This window comes from Leptidea sinapis, chromosome 39, assembly GCF_905404315.1.
Source record: "Leptidea sinapis chromosome 39, ilLepSina1.1, whole genome shotgun sequence".
Taxonomy (NCBI): Eukaryota; Metazoa; Arthropoda; class Insecta; order Lepidoptera; family Pieridae; genus Leptidea; species Leptidea sinapis.
The window spans coordinates 4,239,801-4,263,811 of NC_066303.1; the positions used below are offsets into that span (position 1 = coordinate 4,239,801).

The following is a 24,011-nucleotide window of genomic DNA, read 5'->3' on the forward strand; positions in this document are numbered from 1 at the left end:
ATGTAGAAATATATTTCGCTGGAACACCTGACAGCAGTAGAAACGTTGTACAAGTGAAATTGAACCTTATTACGTACATTGTATTGCAAAGCTTGCCAGCATTAGCCCACCAAAACTTTGAAATTTTTTCCTGCAACTACAGATCTCAATGATAATAATTCTGTAATAAAATGTCTGTTGTAGGAAGCCATAAGAAACCCTTACGTATTCCGTGGTTGTCTGGTTACATCCTGTATAATGACAAATTAAACATAGATAAAGTTGAATTTGTATGCTAATTATAAAGTTAATAGGTACTTTTGATAAATATACAGCATCTAGATGTAATATCTCAAAACAATATTGTAACAACAAAATTTGTTAAACGTTTTTCCCAAAAATCATTTTAAGTAAGAAAGTTTCGTAAGGCGGCGCCTCACTTTAGAATTGTTCCTAATTTTATCTTCAAGCTTTCAACCCTGAGGCAGCCCTTATAAATCATTTTTAACAGTCGCTCGGATGGAAGTTTCGAGCTGGCCCAGAGCTAATGTTTTGACAAGGTATCTCTCTATTTAATTTTTCATGGAAATCTTTTGAGTTTTTGCTTTTTTAACGGAGCATGAAAATTGTGCTGCAAGTTACTCGAGACACGGAATGTGCGTTTTTGGGATAAATGAATAAGGTTTTTAAGTTATTATTAATTTGATTATTTTACGTGTTGCCGAAGTCCTTGACAGATGGACAGACTAACGAAGTAATCCCTTTTGCATTCGGTAACAAGGATGTATGACAAAACAATGGATCACCAGATTATTAAAAAAATTGAGTGCGTACAAAGTACACATGTCAGAAGTGAAACCTGCGTTGTGCGTGAACTTCACAGTTGCATATGAAGTCCTGGTACATGTTTCTAGGAGGACACATGATTTCAACCGCTATGAAAGACATCACTATCACCGCTACCATATTTATGTTCTTCTGGTGTCTATGTAGTAATACGTCGTGCGCATGACGTCAGAATATGTTAAGGTATACTCACGTCATACATAAGACAATCTCTTCTTCAACTATGATCGCCTGGTACCAAAACTGTGTGTCTATGTCGTTTTACTGTCGCGCTTTATCGTTTCATCGACTTTCAAATCTCAACGATGCTAAAGAAGTTTTCACTTCAAAAAATCTACGCATAAAGATTTAATAAGAAATCGAGCCTTTTCATAAGAATATTATTAAAATGTACGTAAGTATATCTAGGCCTACTGTAATCCCAAGCGCTGGCAGCAATTTCGATCAGCCTAGCTATCCAACGTGGAAATGCTGCCAGTATTCTTGGTACACTTCTGTGTAATGATAGTTTCATTTTAATATAATCAAAGTGTTATCACAAGTTATAAGATTTGTTTTATTTGAGTAATTTGTATTGTTGTTCAGTACCAAAAAGTAAATAAAATACACTAAAGTTTAATGGTTTATTATCATAAGTACTGAAATAATAATAATAATGAAGTCATTTTATTCCGAACTATAAAACAATTAACATTTGAAAAAACAAATAATCTTAAGCTATGTCTCTCAATCTAAATGTCGCTTAGTTCGGCGTGCCGATTGGCAAAGGCCTCCTCCAACGATTTCCACTCTTTTCTTTCTGTTTTGGTCAACTCTTCTACAGTTGGGTCATGCTCTCAATTTTATTTCATCTTCCCACCTTGTGTGCTGTCTTCCTCATTTTCTTTTGCTATCTCTTGGGTACCATACTGAAAGTCTTTTGCTCCGTTTCCCAATTGTATCTCGCATCATGGGGCCTGCCCATCTCCACTTTTATTGGTTGATTCGTTTGAGTATGTCGGTAAGTTTCGTAATTTTCCTTAGGTCAGTGTTTCTTATCTTATCCTGCAGTTTATAACCAACCGGCCATACTGCTCTCCATTGATCTCTGTGTTATAGCATGTTCCTCTCTTAATGCTTTGATTAGGGTCCTAATTTCGTAGTCAAACCTTACCATTTACCATTTGACATTACCCTCCAACTAATAGTACTGAAATAGTCTTAGACAACATTTAAAAGCATGTAATAATTATATTCTACATTTTAAAGCATCGAGTTTTGTTTTTTAATAGATTTATACATTCTGTTTTATAGTTTACGATAGCTAAACATCAGATTCGTTTGTTTAAAAGCAATTATACAACAGAGTTTTATTCGATTGCCGTGTACCCACTGCCTCGTAAAATTGACTTTTTATTTAATAGAATTCTCGATAGGTTTTGACGTGTTTTTTTGTTTCAAACTTGAAATGAAATTACTTTGATAAATTTAATTGCCGGCATAAATTTTTGAGGAAGCGCGGTTTTTGAGTAAATTTAATTCAAACGGCATAGAAATTAAATTTTCTTTCCACTCGGTTGTGAATTTAGTATTTTGTTTAAGCTATGAGCAGTTCTCAATGGCTTTTTTAGTAAACCTTGTGACATGGGTATCAAATGAAAGGGGTTGCTTATAACTCTACGTAAAAACAAAGAACTTTACAGTAATTGTGTGAATTTATATTGTTTTATCTATTACTACTTATTTTGCTTAAGTTAGAAAGTATTTTACAGAGCCACGTCCTTAAGGGTCAGCGGCACAATTTGTAGGTACGTACGATGAGTTTTCGGTTTTTGTATTCATATTATGTACGTTTATGATGCTTTCTGGTATTACAAGAGACTATGCCGCTATCGCAGTGATTACATTGAACCAGGAAACCAGTTTGTATGCTCGTTGGTCCTCTTCTGCAACAACAAGTTTACGATTCCAAAAACAGGTGCAAAAGTACTAAATATATTATGATGCATGAACTCAAACGCACTGCTAAGTAAGTCCTAAAGTCCGCTGAATTTCTTGCTTTCATTCTTCTGTGGCAAAAATATTGATTCGGAGGTACTTTCTCACATTCAATAAGTTTATCACTAAAATATTACAAATTTAATTTGATTTTATTGTTAGAAGCGTGTCACTTTGCATTTTAGGTGTAAGAAACTGCCTTGAGGTTGCCAATCGTTTACCATGCCCGCCGTGGCTTTTTTTCCGTTTTTTAGGCATTCAAAGAATTGTGAACATTACCATGACTGTGTGACTGGGTGTCTTATTAGGCAAATTAAATAATTATTTCTTCTGTCAACGTGCGATTTGAAAGGTATATAAACAGCAGGCTATTTATTAATGTGTTACGAATCTAACACATCTACGGAGATTTAAAATGAATCTTATTAGCGGGTTCTTACAGTTGCAATTTCATTAAAAATTGTAACTAAGTAAACCTTCTGTACTATTCCTCTTTATTCTGTGGTGGACGCAGCTCAAACGTCCAACCCATCTGAGGCTTATTTTCCATCTATTATATAGAAACCTTTTCTACAAGTGCTGTATGAAAAGGCAGTCACAGACTTGTTAGTTATTCTTGGCACCATTTTCTTCACAAATGCAATATAAAATAGGTCTTACAATACAAAGATAGATTCTCCTCAGTAATTCAGGCTTTGTGCCCGTTTCAATCACACCCGCATTGAATCTAATCGAGGATAGACAAAACAAAATACACTCTGAACACACTCCAGATTGATTTTTTGTTAATTTTTATATTAAATCCTTAGTTAATTTATACGTCTAGATAGAGCCTTATGCTTCTAGACAATAAATATAAAATAGAGCATATAAAAAATTAAATATTGTAACGAATGACATGAAACTTTCAGTTCGTAAAGCGGCTTTGACATGGGGAGAAGCAGTGACATGACAATTTGTTTGATTATGAGTCAGCGTTAAAAAATACATACAACTTCAAATTTTCACCCATCTACGATCAACAGTTACTTTTGTATCGCGATTTTAATATCGGCAATACAACGTTTGCTGGGTCAGCTAGTAATATTATATATATTTAGGTGTCCTGTGTAAAATCAGACAAGAACAATGCACCATTATCTTCTATAATATATTCTGCTATACTATAGTAAGACTTCCTTATCAAAGAAAACTTTACTTAATTTTTTGCCCAGTGAGGAGTAGTATACTGTCTGGATTTTTTTTTTGATAAATTGTACATCAAGTCCTATGAACGAGCCGCTTACTAGCTTAGCTAACCTATTGTAGCATAAAATGCATGTCTTCTACCGCATTTATCACGGGGAGTGTTCCGAAGAGCTGTTTAATCTGATTCCTACCGCCGAATTCCACCTTCGCACGACACGCCACAAGTTAGGATATCATCCCCACCATCTGGATTTGTGGCGGTCCTCCACAGTGCGGTTTTCAAGGAGCTTTCTTCCACGTACTACAAAGATGTGGAATGTACTTCCTTGGGCGGTGTTTCCGGGACGATACGACATGGGTACCTTCAAAAAAAGCGCGTACACCTTCCTTAGAGGCCGGCAACGCTCCTGTGATTCCTCTGGTGTTGCAAGAGATTGTGGGCGGCGGTGATCACTTAACAACAGGTGACAACAAAAAAAATGCAGTGTCCAAACATCTATCTATATATGTATAATGAAAATGGTCTTTCTTTGAGGATTTTTCAAACCATGCTCATCGTATCGACATGAAACTACCAACATTCGATACGAAATTTATCCTAGATGGTTTGCGGCTACTTATTTTTTTATTAAATTTGTAATAAGATGAATAAAATTTAATATATTTCCTTTTAAAATTGTCCATGCGAAGTGTCCAGGAACGGCTAGTTTACTTATATTAACATTTTTGTACCCAATTTATAGAGAGTGATAAATCATCATTCATTCGAGTTGGACGTTTCGTTTTTCACATCCTTCCTTGGTGACCCTGCCAGGATCCAGGATATAGATGTGGCTTATTATAGCCATAAAAGTGACGTCTTCTCCACATATATTTTTTTTTTAATTAAAATAAGGGCCGAGATGAGCAGGACGTTCATCATGATGGTAATTGATACGGCCTGCCCATAACAATGCAGTACCTCTCAGGATTCTTGAAAAACCCAATAATTCTGAGCGGCAGTACAATTGCGCTCGTCACTTTGAGACATAAGATGTTAAGTCTCATTTGTCCAGTAATTTCACTAACTACGGCGCCCTTCAGACCGAAACACAGTAATGTTTACACATTAGGTACTGCTTCACGGCAGAAATAGGCACCGTTGTGGTACCCTTACTCTAGCCGGCTTCCTGTGCAAAGGAGCCTCTCACTGGTATAAAACATCACAAGTGCATAACACGATCTAAATGACACGTGAAAGGCGGCATTAAGGTCGAGAATGTTCTTTTCAGTCAGTTTAGGAACCTCTCTTATAATCAAAGTTAAAGTTAACACTCCAGCTTAGAAGTTAGAATTTGTAATACTTAAATTTTGCCAAGCTCATAAATTATAATTTCGACCGTTCATAACATAATTCATTATTCATAAGGGCTGGTATTGTCAGAAAGGGTTTGGGTACAATTTCACAAATACAAATGGTCTTACAAATAATAGTTAAAGTTTTTATCTATATTACTTTTAAAAGCTCAAGGCCTTAAGACTCTCTCACCCAATTTATAGTTCATTATACATTTTAATTTCTCTGTATGTATGTTCATTTATACCATAAGTTTTATAACATGTAATAAGAACATCTTATTCTTACCAAAGTAAGGTAATGTTACAATTATGATGATATATAAAATGGGTACCTTAAAAAAACACGTACAGCTTTCTAAAGGCGGACAACGCTCCTGTGATTCCTGTGGTGTTGCAAGAGACTGTGGGCGGCGGTGATCACTTAGCATGAGGTGACAAATACACTCGTCCTGCTCTTCTTTAAAAAAATATATACTGTTATTTGTATTTTACATTTTTCTATATCTGTCTGTTGTTTATTTTGCTAATACCAAGTATACCAATACTAACTCTATAAATATACCACTCGTTGTCACAAACCGAGATACACTGCGGTATTATTATAACTAAATTAATTACGTGTAAGTAACCTTTTATTTGTTTAATTATTTCACTGTTTTGAAGTAATACTTCTTTAGGCGCGTTATGAAAAAATTATGAGAGTGAAATTTTAAGATGCGTGCGCATCACTATAACACAAAAGTAACAGGTTGAAGAAGGCTCCTAAAATTTTCTGACGCTTGCGACATTCGTTATTTTTTTTGGTTTTTTCGTCCATTATAAGGACAGGCAAAGAGTTCAGCCGTATTGTTATTTAATAATTAATTGTAAAAGCCATCTTTGCAAGATTTTTACAATATTGTTCTTTCTTCAAACATAGAATAGCAGGAGGAATAAATAATTTAAAAGATTTTTGCCTTGTTACGCCAAAGAAGTATAACTTCTTGTGTGCAAACACACACACCCTTTTTTTATAGTTTTAGCTTGAAACCTAAAATTAGTCATTATTTTATATTACCCTTAAGGCGACATCACCAAATGGCCCAACGGAAGACCAGCACTGGTTTACAAACCAGCAAACATGCTGAGTTGGGAGCACAATTTTTTTTATGGAATAGGAGGACAAACGAGCGTACGGGTCACCTGGTGTTACGTGATCACCGCCGCCCACATTCTCTTGCAACACCAGAGGAATCACAAGAGCGTTGCCGGCCTTTAAGGAAGGTGTATGCGCTTTTTTTGAAGGTCCCATGTATCGTCCCGGAAACACCGCACAAGTAAGCTCATTCCACAGCTTAGTAGTACGAGGAAGAAATCTCCTTAAAAACCGCACCGTGGAGGACCGCCACACATCCAGATGGTGGGGATGATATCCTAACTTGTGGTGTGTCGTGCGAAGGTGGAATTTTGTGACGTATAGAAAATAATAGTCCAAAATTTTGTTTGTTGCAATACTAGGTGTAGGGCCGTCGCACTCTTGCAAAACGCTATTTAGAAAACATAATCTGCTAAATTTTCGCGGCTAGCAAATTTGTGCTTAACCATAGATATCTTTTCACGGCAGGTGTTGAGGTCAATGCTAGAGTAACAAAACAGCCGCATAGACTTGTTTTGAAACATTGTCCTAAAACAACACTTTTTCTAAAATATAGCCATAACATGTGTATAAAATTATATAACAAATTGCCCGAGGACTTGAAAATACTGTCAAAGAAAATGTTTATACCAAGACTCTTCAAATGGTTGGTTGAAAACATTTTTTATAGTATTAATGAAAATTTATATAAACCACTTGTCAAAGAACAACACACCCCTTGAATACGAACAGAACTGCATTATAACTTGGTATACAAATCAAGAACACAATTCACATAGACTAAAACTAGCCAGAAAACATGACCTGGAAAAATATTGGAGTGAAAAAATCTATGCTTTCAATAATATGAATATTTAATTAAGTTTTAAGTTTTTGCATGCTTCTAATTTAAGCTGGATAGTAGCAATATTGTAATATTTAAGATATGGACATACCCTATTCCAAGGCAAAATAAAGGCATAAAAAGGCATTTATTTTCTCACAATTGATTCCTTTAGAATTCTCTTTGATGTCATTTCTAATAACAACTAGATACTACTACCGCTTCGGAAACAAATGGCGCTCTGAGAGAGAAGAAGCGGCGCAAGAAACTCTCCCAGCATTCTTTTTTTTGCGCTCTTTTCAATAAAAATATACAATATTGTACAGTCATTTCTATCGCTATAAAATAATCAAAATCTAGCCCCAGGCTGTCCGATCATTTAGATATTCAGCAGTAATATATTTATTCAGAGCCATTTTTTTATAAAACATTTAAATTTATTTATATACAATGCATAAGCAGTGGCTGGGACTTTATTATAGAAGTGTATACATTTACCCTTAAAGCTATTATGTATCTTATGAAGCCTACTAGAATTAGTTACGAGCAATCCCCTATTTCTAGTGTTGTAATATTTCTGTAATATATGTGAATATTTTCATTTCTGTTTAGTAAAAGTTGTTCTTTCTAATAAAAGTTGCCGGTGATAATAATTTATGATCACCTACACAATATTTCATAAAATAATAGCTCTTCCGAAACATTAAAACATTAGAAACGCAACGGTAATATCTAAGTTGTTGTGTATTTAAGTAAACTCATAACCATTACATTACAGTATGGATAAGTAAAATGAAAATATACAGAGCAATAACCAGCATTATACGATCTTAGCTCTGGTTATAAATATGAAACATGATTATGTTTTGCGGAAGGGTAGTTAAGGATGGGTCGGACGATGCGAGATAGCGACTATTGCATCAAATGGTTGGGGAAGGGCCCATGTACTTCACAAGTAGTTTATTGTTCTTTGATATATCGTATACTTGTCTGTCGCTTACCTCACATCTATTTATTTATTAAGGAAACAAACAGATATATAAGTCAAATAAAATATATTAATTATAATATTGGATATGTCCTAGAATAGTTTCACTGATAACACAAAATAACATAAACAATAGAATATAAAGGCGTTTACACAATATATAAATCAAGACAACGACAGACAAACTAGTGGATATAATCACTACATAGTTACATATTATAAAACAAAGTCTGTCACGTCTGTCTGTCTGTTCGCGATGAACTCAGTAACTACTGCACCGATTTTCATGCTGTTTTCATCAATTGATAGAGTGGTTCTCGAGGAAGGTTTTAGTTTTTAATTGTTAAGTTTTTGTTTACGTATTTGTATATATTAACGACATTGGAGGTGTCGGAACAAAATAAACCATTGGGAGCTTTCAACGAAAACGTGGTCTAAACCCTTAAAGAAAAAACAAAATAATGTATCGTGGAATTGTGTATCTTATATTGGTCTACAGACACACTGGTACACAAATACGATATTAATCCTTATCATTTTATTACTACTTATTATAAAATCATTCAAAAATTTGTTTTAGTTTCATTTTTAACTCAATACTTTTTTACACATTTTCGATGGCTTTAGATTACATTATTCCCGAAAACTAACATATTTTTTTCTATGTACAGAAGTGCATCCGTGTGTGAGTGTGTGTATGGGCGGTTTTCCTGTCATTCGGATTTCCATCCGCGTGCGGAGCTAGTCCGCATGCGTTTACTTTGAAAATTCCTGCCCAAAACGTAGTGTTTAAATTTTCTTTGCTTCCCACACACATGGCAATGTCCGACCTGTAATAATAGGAAACACATGAATAAAATAATAGAATATACATGAATAAAACCGGCCTAAGTAGTGTGTATTCTCGTGTGAAAACCTTAAAAACATTTCGACTTTTAACCGCATATAAGCTGTCTGGTTATAACTAACCGCATATTATACTCTTTATACATCAAGCTTAAGAAATATGGCCTTATAAGAAGTCTTGAATCAATTAAGTTATACATTTTCATCACGTATATAAATACTAACAAAGTGTTAAAAAGCTAAAAGGCTTATACAAAGGGCTATATATAATGTTATATTTAACATATAACCCTTAACTGAAGGTTTAACTTGAAACGGCCGCGAGAGCCAACTTAACCCAGTTCTGAAGTTGTATTAAGTTAAAACGATTAAGCTTTCCTCATTAGTGCATTTAGAAAATATAACTTAGTGAAATTTTTAATGAATCATGAATGACGTATTGAATCAATTCTAGTGTCGTTGGTTTATTTAGTTTTTAACTGAAATTCGTAATTATGTTAAGTTTTGTTTATTTGCCAGGTTAAGAATTTGTGATCAAGCAATTTTATTAATCGTTTTTTTTCTTTACTTGGAATACAAAATTTTGTACTTACTAAGAAATAAATATGATCCAATTAAAATATAGATTTATTCCTTTGTTAGGTTAATAATTTTTTTTCTTTAATATCAGATCTAAGCTAAAATAATAAAGATACTAAAAAAACCTTTCTACGTATCTCATACAGAATGTGTTTAATATCAATATTTTGGATACTTCTCGTCTTATATAATAACAATTGAATACTAAATCATTTAACCATTAATACTTATTAGCATATACGTTTTTTTCTATTAAACTAATATTTACTTTGTAAAAATTTTTGGAAAATGTTGTAGATACCTGTAATTGTTTGTAACATTATGTACAATATATTTTTTCTGTATTGTAATATATAATGCATCAATGTAAACAAATGTTTATATTTCTAAATAAATAAATATTTTGAAAACCACTTAAAGGTACATTTAATTTATTCAGACATTCTCGTGAACTTCAAGTTTCTATTGTAAACGTTCGTGACTCGGTCGCAAATTCAATATTTACTCATTTCTATACCCGGATAATGCCATCCAAGGAAATATAATCGCTATTAACTCTACTGCGGACTGTATTTTATAAAATAATTCCGAGTAAGTTGGGTAATATCAAGAAAAATGTAACAGCAAAGTAACATCCCGTGTTACTGTCATAAGGGTATGTTTCGTTTGCAACTCACCTTCTTAATGTTAGATACCTTTATCTAATGCTGTTTATACTAATCTCAGAGTTAGTATTCTATAGACGTAGGATAACTGACACTAACTTATTCTTTTAACTAATTTATTTACAAAATTAATTATTAATTCTTAATTAATTTATCAATACAAGCCTTTATGGTCGTGCTTTAAATTACGTCACTTCTTTTTCCCGTTTCTTTGCTAGCGACGTAATTTCGTTTAAAATATTTTGTCCGCGCAGACTTCTTCATATTTTATTAATTATAAAATCGTACCAAAGTAGTAACTTCTACAATTAATTAAAACAAATAAAATTTTAAATATATTTTTTTATGAACGATGCGGGACTCCAACCCACGACCTCCGGCGTTCCGTGCCGGTGCTCTAACCAACTGAGCCAACCGTTCGAGTAACGTATCGCTATAAAATCTTCTTTGCTTCCTTCAACTCTCAGATTGTGGCTTCATCTACAGGATCTACTTTACAGTTGATAACCTGCTCAACCCCAATATTTGCATATTAGGAAATTGATTTGAGATGTCGCTCTTGTAAATCTAAATAATATATTATATTTTGAAAGTGATAATTCTACAAAGAATAACGAATTCGAAAAAGCGGTGTATCGATTATTCGTCTGTTTCACTGTATGACGTATGTCCGGGTAAAACGCAAAAACTATAGAATAGATATGATTCAAATTTTACATGAATAGCTTATGCGGACGATGTTGCAGGCGGCAGCTAGTTTTAAATATAATAGGCGGATAATTTGAAAAAAATAATTGAGAGAATGTTGGTTGTATGCTTAGCTGATTTAAGCTGTGACAGTAAAGATGCGTTTTGTGCCGCAGTATAACGTGTTTTTTATACTAAATATAAATTATATTGGAAAAAAAATCTGAAAATCGTGTGCTGCAAATTCAAATTCAAATATTTTTATTCAAAATAGGATGTGACATCATTTATTGAAATTCAAAAAACTACTACCCATTCCAAAATGAATGCCTCAGGCCTGAGAAGAACGGGTGCAACAAACTCAGCGGGCATTTTTTTTTTCATTAAAAAATATGTTTAAGAAGTAACATTGTACAATTAAACTTATTATTTAATAGCCTGAGGGCAGTCGCTCCATTCCCAATTTTTGGTATCATTAAGAAAGTCATTTATGTTTTAAGAATCTTACCACACAAACGTTTTTTAACAATTCTTTTGAATAACGTAATACTTTTGTTTTGAACATTTTCTGGGATCTTGTTGTAAAGGCATATACATCGCCCCGCAAAAGGCTTACTAACTCTACTTAGCCGAGTAGTAGGCATTATAAGCTTATGTAACATACATAAAAACTACTATAATATATTCCAAAGTTAACTTTGAGGGGGCTATAGTCGTTATACATGAAAATACTGACCGAGATTATTTTAATCATTACAATATGAACCACCAATACATTTATTAGCGTTCCATCTATATAATTCTCTACTCTATGGTCTGAATTTCGTGTTACGCAAAATTGAACCTTATAAGCATTACCGTTCAGGGTTTTGTTGTGTAATTAAAAAAGGGGAAAGAAAATACGAACATTGTTTGTTTTTGGGTAAATTCTCTTTTGTTTTGTTACAATTAGGCGGGTTGTTTTTGAAAATTGTACTTTAATGAATCGAAAATAGAATAATGGTTCGGGAACAAGATAAAAGAAAATTCCCAACATGACTTTGTTGTTGTGAGCTTTTATCGGACATCAAAAGAAGTTGGTTTGATTCATTGAAGCTATTTGAATAAAATTATTTTCATTCCGGATTTACCATTTGAATATAATAATCGTCAAATATGTTCTATTTCGCTTTGCCGAACATTTTATAAGTATGTATTGTTCATTGATAATAAGAAACTTTCATTCTTAGAGTAATGATTGGTCTCCACTCTGCTCCAACTAGATAACGCAGGTGTAGTCGCAAAGTGCGGCAACTTTAACTAGGCCCAAGTGGGCGTACAAGAGCCAGTCTCGAACAATCCGTGACGTTGAAGTGCTACATGTTCTGTTAAACTTTGCTAATAATTGAAACTAAAATGCCAGGTTGCGTAGTAAAATAATACTACAAGAAATATGAAAGACACCGGGATCACATATCATCAGTAAATATTTTGTATATTATTAACTTCAATGTAAAATAACACGAAGCACACAAAATTTGAAAGAGGCCATTAAGTGTCAAGATGCCACGCACACACGCATCTAATAGTTGCCGCAATAAAAAAACTGTTGTTCTTAGCTGTTATCTAATTTGAGCGCAGCGGAGACCAATCCTTAATCTAAATTTCCATTCTTGATCAATCAAACTATCGAATGATATCAATTGCATTAAAAAAACCAATCAGTATGAATTGGATTCACACCAATGGCTTTGTACCGTCGTCCAATATGTTTACCTTTTCAATAAGTTTATAAAAGAAATGCTTTTTCTTTGAAAAGCTTTACTTGCAACCGCGGCCATTTTGTTAAGCGCCATCTTGATTTTTTGAATTTTTGTTATAACTCTCTGAAAATATCTCATTTCTCTATTTCTAACAGCGTGTATTTCTCCCGTGAAGCAGTAATGTGTAAATATTACTGTGTGTCGGTCTGAAGGGCGCCGTAGCTAGTGCAGTTTCTGTTTCTGACTTAACATCTTATGTCTCAAGGTGACGAGCGCGATTGTAGTGCCGCTAATTTTTGGGTTTTTCAAGAATCCTGAGCAGCACTGCATTGTTATGGGCAGAGCGTTCAGCATCAGCTGAACGTCCTGCTCTTCTCCTCCCTTATTTTCATAAAAAAAAAACTAATAACTAATTTAATTTTTAAATTTGTTTTGTTACGCTTAAGTAGTTATATTAGTAATTCTATTATATTTCGCCGTTGTAGATCTACAAAAGAAAGCTAATTAACTAAATAGAAAGAGTATGTAGTACGGCAAGTGAAACAGAAGAGACCTTTATATATCTTTCATTAAGTGTCATTCTTTGTGTGTGCAGAAAAAGTATAAAAAGGCATAAAAGGCATTTATTTTCTCAAAATTAATTCCTTTAGAATTCTTTTTGATGTCATTTCTAATATACTAGATACTACTACCGCTTCGGAAACAAATTGCGCTGTGAGAGAGAAGGAGCTTTTTTTGCGCTGTTTTCAATAAAATATACAATATTGTACTGTCATTTCTATCGCTATAAAATAATCATAATCTAGTCCCAGGCTGTCCGATCACTTAGATATTCAGCTGTGGAGTAATAGGATTTACGACAGAGCATTTTTTTATAGATTATTTAAATTTATTTATAGATAATGCCTGAACAGTGGCTGCAACTTTATTATAAAAGTGTATACAACAACCCTTAAAGCTATTATGTATCCTATGAAGCCTACTAGAATTAGTTACAAGCAATCCCTTATTCTCTAGTGTTATAATAATGAAACTCACTATTAAGAGCAAAATGCCTAAAATAAGGCCTAATGTTAATAAAGTCGCCGCCAGAAGCTAGTATTATTATAAATGAAAATCTTGTTTAATGTTGATTAATTCGTTGCCGATGTAAAATTTACTTTGCAGATTTGGTAAACTCGAAAATTCAAGTTGAAATATGAATTTAGCAATTTACAATCAGCCAATGCCTGAGGTGTTTCGATCCGGCCGAAACTGGATTATATTTATAATTATTATTTTAACTTAACTTACCCCGAACGTATTTTTAATAATTTTAAAAGTACTAAATTTGCTTTTTATTCTGACTATTGGCCAGTTTTTTTTACATCTTCAGAGGTAATGATAACTTCTTAGCTTCACATTTATAAAATGTTTTTTCCGTTCTTTAGAAATACATTATGAAGTATTTAATAATAGTATCTCCTTATTTTTGTTTATAATACTATTATAATTTATATGCGCTTTTATATGTATACAAAAATACAAATTTATAGTTAGGTGCATTTCATAAAAAAGTAATATCCATTGTATGTATTTTCTATACTTAGAATTCTATCTTTTATAATTCAAAAACTGATGCTATAAACACATGGTTACTAAAATAGGAATCGAAGAATTTTGATTCAATTTTAAAATTCCTGTCAAACGTCAAGTGAGTCACGAGATATTGGGCGGATATTGGCAAATTCGTGTTCTCCTCTCTATTTCATATATATAAGAGATTTCGCAACGGAAGTGGCAGTGGGCAGGGCACATAGCTTGACGGACAGATCTTAGGGCAGTAAATTCCTCGAATGGCGACCACGTAACGGAAGACGCAGTGTTGGTAGGCCACCACAAGATGGACCGACGATCTGGTCAAGATAGCCGGAATACGTTGGATGAGGGCAGCGCAGGACTGATCGTCAAGGCGATCTTTGGGGGAGGCCTTTGTACAGCAGTGGTCGTCATCCAGCTGATATGACGACGATAAGAGATTTCCACCTAATTATCACGATATATACCAGACTTGAAATGTAGTAGGAATATTCCTTTCATCGAGTAAAGGTCAGCGAGGACGGTTTCTACCAATTTAACCCGCAAGGGCAGTATATGGATCTCTCGGAAAAAAAATTGTCTTATTTCTTTCATTGGTTTAGATTATGAATTATTTTTAGAGTTGTTTTTAACTAGGGACAGAACAACGTCTGTCGGGTCTGCTAGTTTCATTTAAAATACTTTAATCTCGTGTTGGTAACCTATCACATCCTAAAAGTGTCCAACTTGACTAAAGAAGTATTCAATACAAAAATCGGAATGAATGATCATGAATGATCATTATTTAAAAGAGTGGCAATCAGTTTCTTGCTACTTCTTCTCATTAACTCAACCCTTTACCAAGTAGCAGTAGATTCAATAAGAAAATTTTTTTTTTTTAAATTCATAAGTAAAATTCCTGTGACCTGTATGAATAAAGTGATTTTGATTTGATTTGATTTGAACAAAGTTCAAACGCTATTGAAGAACTAGCTGACCCGGCAAACGTTGTTTTGCCATATAAAGTATAATTCACGCGATAGTTTTATAAGTAATAAAATATTGCCTATATTATAGCCTGTACATCATTTTGTTCTATTGTCAATAGTTTTTGCAGCGCACGCAAAAATAGGTTTTCGATTTTACACCTTGTGTTACAAAATAGCAATTTTACTACGGATCCCTAATTTTGAAAAAAAAAAACATAGCCTATAGCCTTCCTCGATAAATGGACTACCCAACACTGAAAGAATCATTCAAATCGGACCAGTAGTACCAGAGATTAGCGCGTTCAAACAAACAAACACTGCAGCTTTATAATATTAGTATAGATTGACTGGGGCAGCCCTTATTCGCACACAGTTCAAAGATTCAGCGAAAGCTTAATGAAAGTCAAACTACAGTCTGTTCCAAATTTAATTAAACACTATCCCAATTTAATGTAGTATATGTCAAAAGTGAAGATAAATTTTACGGATCGCTGTTACGCACTAATCTCGCGGGATTCCGGAAACCGAATTACTTATTTACGTGGCCCGGAGCGGGGCCTAATTAACGGATTCAATTAACCCTTTATCAAATGCCGATGTTTACTTCGGAGCTTGTTTCTTTGATGATTCTGTTTTGTTCTGCGAAACGTTGATGTTTTGCAAACTTTGACAGCTTCACGTCTATGTCTTTCAACAGTCCCTACCTACTTTCGTTAAGTCCTTTTTCTTTCTTTATTAACTCTTATAATAGTAGATATAATACTTAATATACTCTTGTGGCAATAGGTGTCCTTATTAAAAAAAATCGTAAATCGTAATTTGTAACGTAACGCGTTACGGAGCCAGTTTGTTTGGCTTCCCTTTCTCTCACGCATACGACAGCGGTAGGCGGGCTCCTCCTCTCTCACTCTAACCAATTATTAATTTTCTAGGTTTAATTAGTAATGCTACTAATAATGTACATAAGTACCCAAAATTCTAATGTTTATATTGACTAATTGTAACTAAGAATAAAATAGATTTTTTTAATAAATAACCATTCCTTACACTCACAACCTGAACAGTGGCTGGGACTTTATTATAAAAGTGTATTTACCCTTAAAACTATTATTTATCTCATGAAGCCTACTAGAATTAGTTACAAACAATCCCTTACTTCTTGTTCTTGAGAGATGAACAAGACACGATGTCAAGATTTATGAACCTTACGTCACTCGAACGGTTGGCTCAGTGGAAGAGCGTTCGCACAGAGAAACGAAAAGCAATCGCGGGTTCGTGTCCCGCATAGTTCATAAATTTTATTATTCAAATATATTTTTACTATCTCGATGTGGAAAAGCAGCTTTTTTACATACCAACCCAAATGTATACGAGTTTTAGAAACGCGTTGTAAATATTCTGTTGATAAGACTTAATGAAATCACAAAGTACCCTCACATGTGTTTGTTTTATCTTAGCTATAGCATATACTACATTAGTACACATGTGACCGTCGGTGAACTTTAGAGCGCCGACTACAATCGTTTGTACCAACAATAATATACTTTGAGTAAACATTAGAGATATCAAGCGTGTGTATCCAAGCTTACTTACTTATGTTTAATACTGCATGAAAGTAACATGACCGCCCTTGGGTTAGACGAAAGGTTTTTTGAGGTGGTAAATTCTTAAGGCACTCGGCATTTTAATTTGTGGTTACTGAGTGACACTTGAGAAAATTCACCATTATATAGTACTAGCTTTTACCCGCGACTTCGTCCGCGTGCACTAGTTACTGGGCACCATTTTTTATTTTTTAATATATTCTATACCACAACGACGCCTATTTCTGCCGCGAAGCAGTAATGTGTAAACATTACTGGGTTTCGGTCTGAAGGGCGCCGTAGCTGGTGAAATTACTGGGCAAATGAGACTTACCATCTTTTGTCTCAAGGTGACCAGCGCAATTGTAGTGCCGTTCTGAATTTTTGGGTTTTTCAAGAATCCTGGGCGTCACTGCATTAAACTGGGTGGGGCGTATCAATATTTTTTTTTTTTTATGGAATAGGAGGACAAACGAGCGTACGGGTCACCTGTTGCTAAGTGATCACCGCCGCCCATACTTTCTTGCAACACCAGAGGAATCACAGGAGCGTTGCCAGCCTTTAAGGAAGGTGGACGCGCTTTTTTTGAAGGTACCCATGTCGTATCGTCCCGGAAACACCGCACAAGGAAGTACATTCCACATCTTTGTAGTACGTGGAAGAAAGCTCCTTGTAAACCGCACTGTGGAGGAGCGCCACACATCCAGATGGTGAGGATGATATCCTAACTTGTGGCGTGTCGTGCGAAGGTGGAATTACCATCAACTGAACGTCTTGTTCGTCTCGTCCCTTATTTTCATTAAAAAAACCATTGTTTTGTAAATAATACCCATACAAACTGCTGCGGTTAATACATTTTTATAAGCTAGAAACTATAGAAATTTCATCTCCCCTTTTCATCCCCACACATGTGTAAATTGAATATGCGCGAGAACAAATATTTATAAATTTTTTATCTAGTGCCTTAATATAAAGTTTCATGGTGTTATCTTCGATAATAAAGAACTTCCACTATTATTTCAACCCCGCCAAGCCGTTTTTTCGCGATAAAAGTTTATTAGGCTCTTTCTCAAGCTATGTACTAAACTTCATCAAAACCGGTTCAGTGGTTTAAGCGTGAAAGCTTACATTCACATTATTACTATTAGTAGGGACGTAATTAAGGATTTTTAGTATATTTGACTTAAATCGTGTAGAATTCCGTGTATTATTTTAATTAACTTAAGTTTTTTTTGGTAGTAATTTTAAACCTAAACAAATTCATATTATGTAACAAATTATGTTTCGGAAATAAACGATTGCACTTCTAAGATCATCACTCACCGGGGCAAGAGGCCGTTAATGTTTGTATGTTTGTCCCCAATGTGTTGCAAAACACACATCCGCCGTTGTTTATAAATAATAATATACGGACGATAGAGCCTTGCGCGGATTTTTAAGAATGTACAAAACTTGAACTGAAACAAACTTATAGGACACTTGGAATCGAACCAGGGTTTTCTGCTTTCCGGATCACCCAATTACACGCTGAGCTATTACAGTCTTGTATATAGTGGCGAAATTAGCTGTTTCTCATTAAAACACTGATAAAACTAGATTTTTTTTTAATTGATAACCTAGCTAGATTGATTTATAGCCCCCGAAATCCTTTGTATACAAAATTTTATGAAAATCGTTTGAGCCATTTCCGAGATTCAGATTATATATATACAAGAATTGCTCGCTTAAAGATATAAGATTAATATACTAGCTTTATCGTGGCTGAAATAGTTACGATACCCTTAGCGCACGAGGCCGACTCACACTTGACCGGTTTCTTCTTTAAAACTTCTTGTTAGCTTCATTTATTTTTCATATATTTAATGATTGGGGCCCCAACAAACTGTAAATTACTTACATTATTAAAACTGTCTGTTAAATATGGTTTATGAGATACAACACGTTGACAGACAGTCGGACGGAAATTGGAGACTAAGTATTAGAGTCCCGTGGGCACACTTTGGATACCCTGCCTTAAAAATATATGAAATTGAGTGATAATCTATGTTTGACCTTGAACAGTCGATGTAACACACAATCACTGATGTTTTACGGGGTCATCGTCCCCAAATTAACACATCTGCACCACTAATGTTATGCAAACACTAGAATTTCAAGCTTTTTAAAGCAACAAGAAGCTAAATACAATTACAGTTAGCTTAAACCATGGTTTAGACTTATTTCACACAGTTACTAATTGGATTGGCAGTTGAAAAATGGCGCGTTCACGTCAATTTCACCCTTATTGTATTGACGTAGAGGTTAAATTGTTGTAACTATCACGGGTCATTCGTCGCTTATCCCTTGGTACAAGTTGTTTGTCCATTTCATAATCGGTAGAAAAACTGCAGAACATTTTTCATGTACTGACAACGTTAGAGTTTTATACGAAGGTGTAGTTTGTAAGCACGGATGGAAGTCGTAGGCTTTTAGTAATTAATCAATTTAGTGGAATCAAGCTTTCCCACTTCATACTACGAGAAAGATAAAAACAAAATATTTTACTTTTTTATTTGGAATAAAATTTATAAAGAGATTAAAGGCCGTTCCCAATATACTACCGATAGAGATAAATTATTACCTTCTACTGTCAGTAATTAGCAGTCAATACTCTAAAGCTGTCCCAATATACCCGATAAGTCATTCTTATCGCCTTAAGTATTTAAATTTAAACTGACCCGTATCGCATCTGTAAAAAAATAAAATTTTAATAAAGAAAATCAAACATATTTCTCACGCTTGAAATGGATTGTTAGATTAATTTTCCGCTCGCTTGTATGGACGAAAATTACGCACTTTCGGCCCAGTTGTCACATTAAACGGAATCCTAATAGCATTACTTTGTTATCTGTCCGTCTGTCTGTCTTGAAATTAAAATGATATACTGTCTCTTGAAGCTGTGAAAAAATCAAACTTCTAAGCTTACGAAAAAAAAGATACGACCGCTTTAGGCCATGAGAAACGTATATTTCGGCACACTAGAGGGAAACAAAATTTGTAAGGTATTTTCCGATGACCTAGAACTGTGAAATGGCCAATAATACCTTGTACTAAAAGTATAGGGAAAAGTATACATTCAATATAATATCTGAAAACTATACTTTTGTAATTAATTCATAATAAACAGGGCAAGGAACGGCGGTCCAAATTTTGAATTAAGTTAATCGAGTCAGGTCCCCTACCTGTCCCCTATCCCTATCGTATGAAAGGGCTTCATTGGCACAAGCTTAAACAGATTAATTATTTTTATGATATATAGTATTGGATTTCTGACGAAGAATGAAAAAACCTTTTATATAAGTGTAAGTGGGTACCTAACAATTTTTACATAGGTTGGATGAGGGCAGCGCAGGACCAATCATCACGGTGATCTTTGGGGGTACGGAAAACTTTTTACGGAACCGTGGGTTAACGAGTCCAACTTTCTTTTACTAGCTTCACTTGTATGTATGTTTGTTTGTAGCCGACTCAATTGGGCGCGAAATTGTCCCACTTTAAACGGCCAGATTTCGTTCAAACTTCGTAGATTTGTCGCGGACGGATGACAAGACATTAATTTGATATATAATTATTCCATATATCAATTTGCAAAATAAGATATTTGTTATTATTTATAATAGGTATGTTGTGAGCACTGACCTCTACTATATACCACTGACCTGGCGGCTGTCAAAGTGCTGTCGTGCCTGTTTGATATTCCCCATTTTGGCGCTGTTGGCCATGTAGCGGGAGTCTGCGGTACAAAAACACTGATGACAACCTCAGCAAACATCGATAGATGGTGGTAAACTGTTTCCAAAAAAATATTATGTACTTTTATCACGTTGATTCTTGAAGTATAAATAACACGGAAAACGAACGAAATTAATTCAATGCATAAATACTTCTGAGTTTTAAACGTTCTTTCGTAGCCATTTGTATATTATATGTCAAAATGAGTTCTCTGGACGCTCACGAGTGGCGCTTCAAATAGGCACAAAATATTTGCTGCCAAACATATGGTACAGCCTGTCCATTGGTATTTTTACAGGTCAGTGGTTGTAAGACTAGATGACGTCACTCCTCGTCATCTCGTCAGCTTGCAACTTGTACCAGCGCACTCCGGCGTGACATTTGGCATGGCCGCACTAATTGCTAACCGTGTCCTTTATACCATTCCCTTTATTTTTTAATTGCTTAATGTCTCGCTTTTTAATTACAACTAGCCCACAGTTTGCAATTAATATTGTAATTGTTTCCGTTTTATTGATGTTAATAGGTAATTGAATTGGTACGTATTAACATACGATGATTGCCTCCGGATTTTCCATTAACGCGCCTTTAGGGAAACTCTTTATTTTGTTTATTTGGAGTGCAAATAATTTGGTTGGGATGTTTAGTTAGGTGTGAAAGACTTAGTTTCACATTCTCAATATTAGTTTTCAATTTAAATTTATACAAATATTTCAATAAATTACACTTATGAATGTCGAAAGTTAAACACCATTTAGCATGACTTCGGAAAAGGTTGAGGTTAATGGGAAGAAGTGGCAAGAAACTCATTGTTCCTCTTTTAAATCAACATTTGTAGCTTCATTGTTAACTAAATTATTTTAATTACGATCTATGTTAAGCGATGCAACAAAAAAGGAGTCAGACGTGATGACTTACACGTCTAAGTAAAAAATAATAAAAATGTAAATTAAATTTAAGAAAACCTTTAATTACCAAGCAATACTTATTGAGTACAGTAGATACATCAGTTTACACATACTTACATAAATAACGGTATTACGGCAGTATAATATATCAATAAGTTAACCAGATTGTGAAGCAGGGTCATCCAGGACGCATTCACGAGCATGACGCGTGAACCAGCTATCATCATTTATACATTTACCACATTTTTAGTAAAAAAACGACTCGCCTCATGACACACCACAAGTAGATTGATATTGCTAATTATTTATGTTTTTAAGATATTGCGTATAATTATGTGTAAATTGGATTGAATTAGATTCGAATCTACATACCTAACTATAGCCTTATGAAAAAGCACATAGTCGTTCAGAAGGCAATACCGAATATTGAAAAGAGCCCATAAAAAGAATGCTGGGAGAGTTTCTTGCGCCGCTTCCTCTTTCTCAGTGCGCCATTTGTTTCCGAGGCGGTAGTAGTATCTAGTATATCAGAAATGACATCAAAATATTTAATGAATCAATTTTGAGAAAATAAATGCCTTTTATGCCTTTTACTCTTAATATTCATTTCAATCTCGTAACACATAAATGTTTTTCATAATCTAAAGTTTCTTCCAAGCAACCTGGTGTCAATTAAATATAAAATGAGTTGCGAACTCTTTGTGATTATTATTAAATGGATAAAGTTAAATCCGCCAGCCAATCTTCCGGGTGGTGTGGTGTGTTTTCGTTGGGGCTTGCCTAATTATTGTTTCTCATTGGAATACTTGAGCTTATAACTTGGGGATGATGATGTTATAATTAGATTTTGGATTATCTTTTCTGTCCTGTGAAAGAGGGAAAACAAACTCAAATTGAAAAAACGTGGCCTACCGGGAGTAGGAACGAATTACCTTAATCTATCAAATGCTATAAATTTTGGTCAAAGTATTAAAATATAAATTAATGATTTTTACTAACTGCTTGTCCGGTCTAAAAATTCTTACAGCCGTTTTCAATATCGTATCTATCCTTAGTTTAACTTACTAGAGGTTGACAAATCTATCCTTTTACGCTTACTTACATTTCAATAAACTATCGACATAAAGCATTGGACTATAACTTGGACATAACTATAGATAGATAAGATCTAATCATTAAACGGTGACAGCAATGTATCCGTAACTAGAGAATCGTTATTGAAAACGGCCGTTAGTTAGTCTTGGTGAAGCTCGCGTCATCAGTTCCTCTGTCTGATGAAATATCCTATCTGTAATTCACTTATGTCGGCCTGGTATCTATTGCAAAAGTGCGGTTTGGGGTAGGCGTAATAATTTCACTATCTCTCATGCAGAGGAAGAGAGAAAGAGATTTACGCTCATTCAATACTATCGAATAGACAACTTAACAGCCCGACAGCCAGAAAGAAGAACATCTCTAACGGAGACACAGAAAGATAAAAAATAAAGTGAATCTATCCCATATGATACGCTTTCACGCCTAAACCTCTGAATCGATTTTCATGAAATTTAGTACAAAGATAGACAAAATCCTGGGAAATGACATGAAGATTTCCTTTTATCCTGATAAAAGGCTTGGAGGGGTTGAAATAAGGGGTGAAAATAATAAGTAAATTATTGTAAATATCACTAAGTACTCACATTTAATAATTTAAGTAATTTATTATATTTGTGTATGTCCTTTAAAGTCTAAATGAATATATATTTATTTCAGATATAAAATAAAAAAATAAACTTGTTTCAATATTTAGCACCAATCACTTACGTACTTACTCACCATTAAAATTTAAAGTCATTTACTCTTTTTATTTAAGTTTGGTGGTCTACTTCAACATGACATTAGCTAACTTGTGGTATACCTTCCACAGTAGCCACGGTAGCAAGAATAGGATAACAAATTAAAAAAAAATGATGTAACTTGACAAACAGCTTTCTCTTGCTGTCATTCCTTAAAAAGGCATAAAAGGCCATTTATTTTCTCAAAATTGATTCCTTTAGAATTCTTTTTGATGTCATTTCTAATATACTAGATACTACTACCGCTTCGGAATCAAATGGCGCTCTGAGAGAGAAGAAGCGGCGCAAGAAACTCTTTTTGCTTTTTAATAAAAATATACAATATTGTACTTTCATTACTATTGCTATAAAATAATCATAATCTAGTCCCAGGCTGTCCGATCACTAAGATATTCAGCTGTGGAGTAATAGGATTTAATTTATTTATAGATAATGCCTGAACAGTAGCTGGGACTTTATTATAAAAGTGTAAACATTTACCCTTAATGTATCTTATGAAGCCTACATAATAAGTAGACACGACCAAATGTGTGCAAAGTTTTATGATAATCTGTTAGTGAAGGCGTGAAAAGGTA

General features: G+C 34.2%; 1 protein-coding gene and 1 long non-coding RNA gene across 2 annotated transcripts in view; one reads left to right on the forward strand and one right to left on the reverse strand.

The window, feature by feature from the left end:
* Nucleotides 1-24,011, forward strand: part of LOC126976150 (nephrin) — a 289,278-nt gene that overhangs the window by 92,682 nt on the left and 172,585 nt on the right. The window lies entirely within an intron of this gene.
* On the reverse strand, nucleotides 19,513-20,900 carry LOC126976220 (uncharacterized). The gene is made up of 3 exons (XR_007731868.1): nucleotides 20,776-20,900; nucleotides 20,621-20,694; nucleotides 19,513-19,650 (listed from the first exon to the last, which is right to left on the reverse strand). It is a non-coding gene; the product is annotated as an uncharacterized LOC126976220 (long non-coding RNA).